This window comes from Lytechinus pictus, chromosome 10, assembly GCF_037042905.1.
Source record: "Lytechinus pictus isolate F3 Inbred chromosome 10, Lp3.0, whole genome shotgun sequence".
Classification (NCBI taxonomy): domain Eukaryota; kingdom Metazoa; phylum Echinodermata; class Echinoidea; order Temnopleuroida; family Toxopneustidae; genus Lytechinus; species Lytechinus pictus.
The window spans coordinates 12,010,588-12,021,118 of record NC_087254.1 but is presented as its reverse complement, the minus strand read 5'-3'; the positions used below and the strand labels follow the sequence as shown (position 1 = coordinate 12,021,118).

The following is a 10,531-nucleotide window of genomic DNA, read 5'->3' as shown; positions in this document are numbered from 1 at the left end:
GCACATTGCACAAAAATAAAATAAAAAGGCTTTTTATACATGTAGGCCCTACATGTATTGTACAATACACATTTTTCATATTAATTGTATTTCTATTGCAATGACCCTTTTTATTTTTAAAACACTTCAATAGACAGAAAGAGAAAGGCGTACTTGTGTTGTTAGGTCAGGAAAAACAAATGAATTGCTCATATTATATGCAATATCCATTATGATTTTGAAAATATAATTATTTGTGATGTGAGATACAAATCATATTGTAATTATTCAGGGTAGAAAATGATTTTTACCTTCAGGGGGTATTTTTTCCACGCTGAGCCCAATGCGAGATTTTGGTGGCCATTTCTCATAAGGGCTACATTTTAGGGGTAAAAAGCAATAAAATGCAGAAAAAGCAAATATCATTATTCTGCCATAGTTAGAATATTAGTTTTCTAAATAATCTTGAATATTGTTTGTGACAGGTCATTGGGCGACTCTAGAAAGAAAAGTTGCATCAAAGCATGCATTTTAAGAATTGTAGGGGCAATTTGTGCTATAATGAGGGCAAAATCGCTCATCGCCATCATGCATTTCCTACAGATGTGTGCATCACATCTAGCTTTTATAGGCATCAGGGCCCCGTCTAACAAAGAGTTGCGATTGATCCAATCAATCACAACTATGGACGGCCAGCAACGTCAACATCTATTATGTACGTTTGTTCAAAATATTTTCTAACTATGATGTATATTCATGCATTCAATGTTTTCTTGAAAATTCACTATGCTTCTCTGTGTTTACAAAGGACATTGTGCAAATTTTCTGTAGAAAAAATTATGACACTGATGGATTTCCATAGCGTTACGATTGATTGGATCAATCATAACTCTTTGTCAGACGGGGCCCTGATCTAACATAAGCTTTCAGTAAATATGATTGGTATTCCTCTTTGTTGAAAAAAAATACCATCAAAGCATGGTGTTATATTGAAGCATGTTCCTGATTAGAGTTTGTCCTTCGACAATGTTTGTTTAGTGCAGAAGATGTACAGGTATTAAAATCGGGTAGGTAAATATTAATCTTGTTCATCGTTCAAGACTCAAGAGTCATAACAGGTTGATGTAGATCTGCATTATATGTTCATACCAAAAGAGTTGATATATCAAGACAGACAACACTATTTTCCATCTTCCAAAATATATGCAACACAAGGAAAATGTGTGTCTGTTTTCTATTGAAGAGTGTGAGATTATCGCAATTATTAATATGCATATAAACAACAAAGATTACTTGGCAAAACCTAAAAAAAAGTCCCTTAGACTTTTATACATCAGTACATGTATCAACAAAGTAGATAGACGTATATATAGTTTGGAGCATCAAAGTTCATTTTTTTCAAATCTTGCATTACTCGATACTGAAGCTTGTTTTTATGAAGGTTCAATGTGAACTACTGTACATTGGACTTTCATTCCTATGTTACAAAGTTCAAAAATCATTTTTCCTTGAAAGATTCTTCATGAAAATTTGAATTTTACAAGAATGGCATACTTTTTACAAGTTTATTTTAAAGAGAGCCTTTACAGTATATTCTACATTATGTAATTGGCCTACAAATGTCAATATATGTAGGCTTCATAATTATATCCTGAAACTCTTGTCCCATTTTATGCTTTTTAAGTGAGCTCATACCAAAAACGAAAAATCTGTTGGGATTACGATCATTACAATTTTGTTAGCATTGATGATTGATTACAATTTTCTAAATAATGCATCTGGGACTGCATCTTTCACACATTATATTATATTCTTTCATTTGATCTGCGATGAAATAGAACTTATTAAAAAATAAATCAACTTGAATCAATTCTAAAAACTTGATTCCCATACACAGGTCTGTAAATCTGCTTTAACAAAATTGATGCTGTCCAAAAGCCTACAACTTCATGCATGTAAAATGAACATTGCATTTTACCAATACATTAACAGATTAAACAATGTAGACAAGGATATCAGAAAATAAGTTCAAATTGTTTTTTTTCTGGAAAAATATTATTTATGAGAAAGCATTCAGTTATTATTACAATGCTGAAAACTAAGTTACATGTATTAAACTCATAAACACCACTGCCATGTCTGACAAGCCTCTGACAAACTCTTGAGGTTTACATGAATTCAACGCTTGAAAACATTTTGAAATGTTACAAAACTCTTCTGTCAATGACCCAAATGGTTTTGTTTCAGAATCTGTTTATTTTATCTATTTCTAATAGTGCTTTGGATCACATTTTGACGTCTGGTACAAAGTCTGTATGCCCCCCTGGGCCCCTCTCTTCCTGGTAGCCAAAACAATGAAAATGAATAAAGGAAAACAACACCAGGTATAAATCAGGGAATGCATTGTACATAGATTATCAGAAGCTCAATTGCTCCAATACAAGAGGGTCAGCCCTTCGGAACATTCCCTATTTTAATAGGATTTACATGTATAACACGATTTCCCACCAAAAGAAATGATTGCAAAACCAAATTTTGTGATTATTCTGGATAACAAAAACAAGGAAATTCTATTATTGTGTAAAGTCTTACCTTATAACTGGGTTTCTTCACCAGAGGGACAGCCCCTGTATAGTCCTTTGCTACAAGGGTCGGTGTTCCTGAAGGTTAACATCTTGGTTCCATCATATTCATCCACACATGAAAAACAGCCTGTAAGTGGAGCAGATAGTGAGGTTAATAGCAAGTGTGTACGTGTATGTAATATCTGTCTTACCTCCGAGACGGATACCATTCTGTCTTTTAAAGTCATTCATACAGTAGCAGTCTGTCTAACATAAAAATCCCACCAAACTTCCTTGTTACATTATGAATAAAGCCCCATAGTCTTTCTAACAATGGAAACATCTGAACTTTCTCTTTGTCTCACTTAATCTTTCTTGATCTTTTCTTTTGGTTATCATCATGCAAGGTTCAGTCGCTTCTTTACAGACATATTTTGTTCCATGTTAAGTCCTGCCAACCTCAGATAGTTTTCATTTCAACATTTTTCTTTCTTCTAAAGTTGGTTTCTCCTCATGCCTTTTCTCTGCACTTATCTCTCGGCTTGCACCGACTTCCTATCCACTTATAAAGAGTACTTGAACTCTTTGCGTACGCCAATTCCGTGACTCGACATGTATTAAGTAGCATCTTTAAACCAATTGGTTTTATAATGGAGACAGGAGAGCTGGAGCTATGCTCTACACTTCAGGCTGGTCATTGCCCCAACCTACAAAGTACAGATCTATGCAGGCTCATACATGTACACGTACATGTCACTGCAAGAATATGGGATTATTTGCATGCATCAAAACAGATCAGTGAAAATCTGTTTAAAGTTGTGGTTTAAGTATGGATAGCCAGTTGTTACATAAATCACTAACAGTAGAGATATCATATTTCAGCTCATTTGGCTCTCAAATCGTTCATAATTGTCTATGAAGTATAGATAGATGATTGTCTTCACCATTGATGAATCAGGAAAGAGCACAGTAAACATAAGAAACATAGAACTAAATTAAAATTTTGACACTTTTGGCTCCCCATAATTTTAGCACAGAGTTAGACCATGGTCTAAGTTAAACCTGACTTCAGAATACGGGCCATTGTATTTTAAATTTTTTGTGTTTTTAATAATATCATATATACTTCCTAAATTTGTCAAGTTTGTAAATAAAAAAACCCAGCCATCTTTGCTAGTTTACCTTGATAAACTGATGTCATGTTGTTCCTGGTATTTATGTCAACTTTTGTTAATGTACATGTGGTGACTATATCAAATTCATACATGCTTATTGCTTGATGCCAGAGTGAACCAGACTGTACCACTGAATTTGATCACAACCATCTTTCGCTGATAATCAAGTTTGGAGACATGAAAGTATATATTCAACTTAAAATGTTGTGTCTCATTCTTTGTAATGTACATTATTGACATTGACACTCATTTCATAAATTTGATATCAATTTAAAAAGAATATCTAAAAGAATATCTAATCAAGTTTGGAGACATGAAAGTATATATTAAACTCTTTAAAATGTTGTCTCGTTCTTTGTAATGTACATTATTGACATTGCCACTCATTTGGTAGATTTGACATTTAAAAAGTCTAAAAATCTAAAAGAAGCCAATGCATAGTTTGTAGAAAATAATCACAAAGAAATACTTCCTTATTGTGAGCTTTCCTTGTAATAACTGCTTTATTATCATAACTCATATTCAAAATACCAAGATGTACTATAATACAAAATAAGATTAATGAGGAAGATGTATTGATGGCTTCAGTTTCAGAATACACTAAAAATAACAGTGTCTGTTGGAAATCTCAGGAAAATAAAAGACAAATATACTGCGTTGAATAATAAGGAAATGTATCATGATACACATTCCAGATACATACAACCTGCGCTGATAATAATAAACCTGAAGAAGAACAATGGCCCTGTTTCACAAAGGGGGTGTTGCAAGGAAATATTTTCAATTGCAAATTTAAAAGTCATAGATCGGGGCCCGTTTCATAAAGAGTTACAACTGTTGTAACTTTGCCATTATGGCAACTACCATGGTAACCTTGATTCTGATTGGCTGCTGAGCCCTGTTACCATGGTAGATGCCATGATGGCAAAGTTACAACAGTTGTAACTCTTTATGAAACGGGCCCCTGGGCCCGTCTTACAAAGATTTATGATTGATCCAATCAAACGCAACTCTATGGAAATCCATCAGTGTCATAATTTTTCTGCAGGAAATTTGCAAAATGTCTTTAGTAAACAAAGGGGAAAACTCCAAATTGTCAAGAAAACAATGACTTAATGAATATACATTGTATCTAGAAAATATTTTGAACAAACATGCATTTATAAGATGCTGACGTTGCTGGCTTTCCATAGTTACGATGCATCGGATCGATTGTAACTCTTTGTAAAACAAGGCCCTGATTTAAAATGAAGCAAGACAAGAAGCAGATCTGCCATCAATTAACAGTTTGTAATTGATTATAAGACTTATGATTGATTTGGGGACCAAAAATTGGCTTGCAATTGATTGCACGTTTCTTGCAACACTCCTTTACAGCTACATGTACGTTAATTTGCCAATTATTGTAACTGCCATGGAAACCTTCGAGTGATGGCCTTGTTACCATGGTAGTTGCCATATAAATGACCATCTAGAATACAATCAAGCACTGACTGTCCCAAATAAGAGGATAATGGGCAATTGGGCATACATAAATACCAATTTTTTATTGTTCAAGATGATTTAAATAGATCTATGTAAGAAATTAAGAGTCTCTCTAACAGAAAAATTGTCAGCGTCAAATATCACTGACCTATTATGAAGGTGACACGACAAACATGTATGCTTGTGTGACATTTGCTCCGGTCTATCTCAGATAGCATAGAATTAGAGTTAGGATTCTAATAGGGTTTTTGGTTGAGAATAATGTAAGGATTAGGATTACGGTTTATTTAGTTTTGGAGGTTACGTTTTGTTTGGCTTTTTTTAATACACAGAAAAAAATAGCTTGTTGTTTGTAAGCCTGTCACTATAACAACAAGTTGTTTAAACTTTTTAAACAACTTGTTTAAAAAGTTTAAACAGTTGTTTAAAAAGTAGTTGTTACAGTGACTAGCTTAAACAACATTATGCTTAAAATCTTTAACAACGTTTTTACAGTGTAAAGTGCAGAATATCTATTGGAGCAATTGTCGCAAGAGCAAATGTCATGGAACCTTAATGAAATATTGAATCCAATCGGAGGTGCTGTAACAAAGCTACCAATCCTGACAGTGACAGGTATATAAAGAAATAGGAAGAAATTAAAAATAAATTTCCAGAAACAGGAACATTTGTAGCTTTCCTATTCAAGTTCTACAGATAAGTTCTCACAGATATAGGAACACACAGCTAAAAACAGAAATTTTCTTTTCTACCAAATAGGATTTTTTCTATTTAATAGGTACAGTTGGCAGGGATGCTGTAATTTGAAGATCATCTATTAGAAGGGTTTTTTTTTTCTTTTTTTAGTTTCTCAACTTCTTTTTTACTTTATCAGCAGAGTAAAAAACTGGATTGCTTTCTCTTCTTTAAAAAAAGTATATTGAGTGCTCTTTGTCATAAGTGTACACTCTTCTGCTGTATGATATTTACACTGTACACACAAAAAGCACAGCTGAGCAGGCTGCTTTTTCATGATAGCTGTTTGTAAAGTCATGCTTGACTTTATGCGTAACTGGAACATGTTCTTGGTGATGTAGCATTAGTACAGGAAATGGTCACCAGTCATGCATAGTGCATACAATCCATCTATAACTAAGAGCAGGTTTATGAAATGACCCCCTGAATAGAACAGTGTCTTAACAAAGAATGGCTGGGTTGAAAATAATGAAGATAGCCCAGAAAAAAACGTATTTAACTACTTGTATGACAATGGTGGCAACCTTGTATTTCCTGAAAACTGTCTCCTAAAACTCCTTTAGAATTAATTCTTACTCAGCAAAAGGAGGTGCCTGCATGTGACATAGAATTTAAACAGAGCTTTTTTTTTAATCAAAGTTGTTCTCAATTTCTTTTTCTTCAGTTTTGAGATAAAAGCCCCCCCCCCCCCCCCCCCCCGAGATGCCAACCTCCAAAAAGCAAAATTAGTATTCTGAGAGGAGGAAAAACAGTATTTTGATTTTAAAAAAAGTATTTTGTAAAAAATAACGAAGCGAAACGACCGAGCCGGGGAGAGGGGGTGTCCCTCTCCCACAGTAAGGAGATTTTTCAACTTTGGAGTTCAGAATCCTGCATGGTGCATTCTCTGGTAAGATGATTCCATTTCTAACAAAACACATAAATCAAACCAGAAAAAAAATGAAACCGGCACTAGCGAATAAAATTTATGTCTTAAAAAGATGCAATAAAAATAAATATCTAACCATAGAACCTTACAGCAGGCACTGTCAAATGTAAAGTGTAGAAAAATGGTCAGGATTTATCAATCATACCACCTTTAGCCATCAAATTAGCCATCAATGTTTTAGCTCTGATCGTCGAGTAGTCCCCTCTTCTGAAGAAACGTCCAATTTTTGTATTAGTTTCACGACTTTGTGCGAGGTTGAGGTGTTTCTTCCGTTTGATATGGGCAGTAATGTCATTGAAATAGTGAAATCACATTGACAGACAGTGCACCGTGCGGTAAATTCATCCAGTTTGGAACGGATGATACAAGGCCACCGAGTCGAGTATTCCTCTCGAAACATCTGTTTCCGTTGTGATTTAGACTTAGAGGACGAAGTTGACGCCATGATTAATCGAGACCCGACAAATCAACAAATCAAGACAACAAATTGACAACGATCGTGCATCAATCACACTAGACCAAAAGCATCAGTCTCTGTATTTTGGTTGTTCTGCTGAACTGCGTTGGCTCCACTCACCCATACATAGACTGAAGAGTTGTTGGCCCGTACGTATAGCCAACGTATTAGCAGTAACGTTAGATCTAACATTCGGCGGAAACCTGATTTTCGGATCGTTTTTTTCATACATAAAATGTCACATTATAAAAAAGAAAGTACATTCAAACTTACGAAAAAATCAGAAATATCGTACCTCAGACCGCAGTTACTGCTAATTCCTTTCAAATGATGATCGAAACATAGTCATCTTCGATCCTTTCGTTGGTCAACGTAAGTTGCCATCTTGGATGACGTCATCATCCTTACAGACGTATGCACCAGTCGCTATATATCGCGATTTGTGCCGCTGCTTTGCGCTTGTAGATGTGCGTGCGTTCTGAACTTGTCGCTCGCATTGATTGGCCAGGATATCGAAAATTTAATCGGAAAGCCTTGATAAAATCACAACTCGGGCAGCAACACACACGGCTGCCACATTAGGGATTTATGCATTAGTAGAAATGCGTAATTTATTACCGCACTACCTATCGTAATGCACACTCGCCTTAAACACCCAGCTAGCTACACACAATGCATTGTACATGATCAAAATTTTAAGAAAACGTATTTTACAAAGAAAAAAGTAACGCCATATTTTGGGTAAAAAAACGTAACAAATACGGCAAAAACGTAACGGTTGGCATCTCTGCCCCCCCCCCCCCCCACCTTCTCCAAATAATTCACCTTGAAGCCATGATCTAGTTTTATAGATCTTTGGGCCATTATTAAAGTGAATTCTTCAATTTATAATTAAGTACAAATTATAATACCAGGGGGTGTTTCACAAAGATTTAAGCATGACTTAAGGACGTTCCACAGTTATGTTTGTGCGCATTATGATCTGCGCATATTTTACACTCTGCGTGCTGACGTCACAATGGATGAACAGGTGATTAATTAGCTGTGGGTTTTGAGCTGATTTTTCTCATCATATGCACTCTAACTGCAGATCCGATGCGTTATTTCATGAAGCTAAAAAAATTGAATTATTCCATGGACCATTTTTAAAAATATCTCTACAATTTCAAAATACTTTACTCTGCAGTGCTGCCAAGAATCACGAATATGACCCCGAGTTTGAATAAATGGTAGAGTGGTTTTGATTTTTTCTTCACATAGATACAAAGCACTTGGCGCATTTTTGGTGTTTCAAAAAGCACATTTGCTCTAATAAAAATGCTGATAGTTTGAAAACAAGCACATGAACCCCTAATTTTTAATACTTGCACCTCTTAGGTATACCTTCCTCTACAACTTTGCAAATTTTGGTGAAAATGACATGGATTTTGAATAAAGTACAGCATTTATTGTACTTTTGTAGTTTGTTATTGAAATTTCACATTTTTCAGATTGGGTTTTTGTTATCTTTTACATCATTTTTAAGAACTGACAGTGCTGTTAGACTTAAAGTTGCAAACAAATAGCACTATAAATAGATTCTCCATTCTAACGATACAATAATTTACTCTTTTGCGAAATTTGATGACTTTTTCATGTATTCTGACTGAGTAATAGAGGTTTAAACTCATTGTAGTGATCTTGCGAGGTCTAAAAATGCCAAATTCTTTTGAATGCGCAATTCTTAAGAACATCCATTTGGGTGAACTTTGAAGCACTATAGCAAAAAATCAAGCACATGGACCTATGTTAATTTTTGAATATTTCGAATATTCAGCTTCTAAGGTATCTATGTGCAAAGTTTGGTGAAAATGACATGGATTTCACTTTAACTGTGGAACGTCCTTAAGTCGCACTTAAATGCCGACGAGTACATGATATGCATCGCATGATCTTATTGATAAATACGCATGAGTGTGCGGCTGTCCGTCCTCATGACACGATCTGACCAATGCGGTCAAGCCTTTCATACCGTACGCAACTCAGTATTTAAGTGCGACTTTAAGTCATACTTAAATCTTTGTGGAACACTCCCCAGGACATGTGCCAGCCAACCAGACTCAAAATACTTTATATTCAAGTAAAACTTACCATACTACTCATCCTATCCTGCTTGATAAACTGTTTCTGAAACCTTGAAATAATCCTGAATATTTCCTTGAAGTATGGTCCTTTTTAGCTTATAAATCCAGGGTTTGATGTTCACTTGAAATCATATCATCCACATCTCACTGCAAGAACCCAAAATAAGAAAATAATTAAAATGTTAATTACATATGTGCAGTATGAATTTTTCTCAAATCATCCTCCAATATACAAGGGGGGAACTCCCTACACTGCATGCCACAGGATGTATGATGAGAGGACAAGGCACTCGATATTCCGCTTTTATGGAGGCTAGCTCTTTATATTTGTTGCAAATATATCTCTAAGCGCATTATATCCCAGTCTCTCGATCCAAAGCTTGCAAGCATACAATATATCCACTCTCTCCACTCCCTGGGGAGCATTTCAACGAGAGTTTTCACAGGCAATTGCTTACTTGCACGCATGAAGTTGGAAAGATACAGCTGTATGCACTTGTGTTTATGGTGTAACAATATTAGGGGAATCCCCTAAAATATTGATTGTGTACACAGTATACACTGTGCAACAATGACAGCAAAGAATGACAAACAATAGCAAATCAGACAAGCGGTTGTTGACTCACTCACTACATGTACATGTATGAAGTCTCAGACAGCACACTGGATAGCAACTTTAGTCAAAAGGTGAAACTCATCAAGATGACATCATCACTGATTATTATACTTCCCTACTTAAATCTTGTTTAAAATGCTGATGGCACAGTGAATAGGGGGATCCCCTGAAATATTGATTGTGTACAATTGTACACCAATGACAGCAAAGATGGACACACAATAACAATTACAGACAAAACTGCTGATGATGAGCGCAAAAATGAAGTCCCAGACAGCATACTCACTGGATAGCAACTCATAAGGGAGATGACTTCATGATGACATTGCTAAAGGTGAAAGTAATTGCAGCAAACAAATATTTCGTGAGAAAGTCTTTATTGAAATCAAGGTTAATTGTCACCGTATTATCATATATCTAGATCTGGTGCATTATGTTAGCTTATCTTTGTGAAAATCATAAAATCTTA

The 10,531-nt window shown here is 35.2% G+C and overlaps 1 long non-coding RNA gene across 1 annotated transcript; it reads right to left on the bottom strand.

The window, feature by feature from the left end:
• Positions 1-287: 287 nt before the first annotated feature.
• On the bottom strand, positions 288-9,615 carry LOC135155846 (uncharacterized). Its single transcript, XR_010294972.1, has 3 exons — positions 9,454-9,615; positions 2,572-2,691; positions 288-355 (listed from the first exon to the last, which is right to left on the bottom strand). It is a non-coding gene; the product is annotated as an uncharacterized LOC135155846 (long non-coding RNA).
• Between the last annotated feature and the right edge of the window lie 916 nt (positions 9,616-10,531).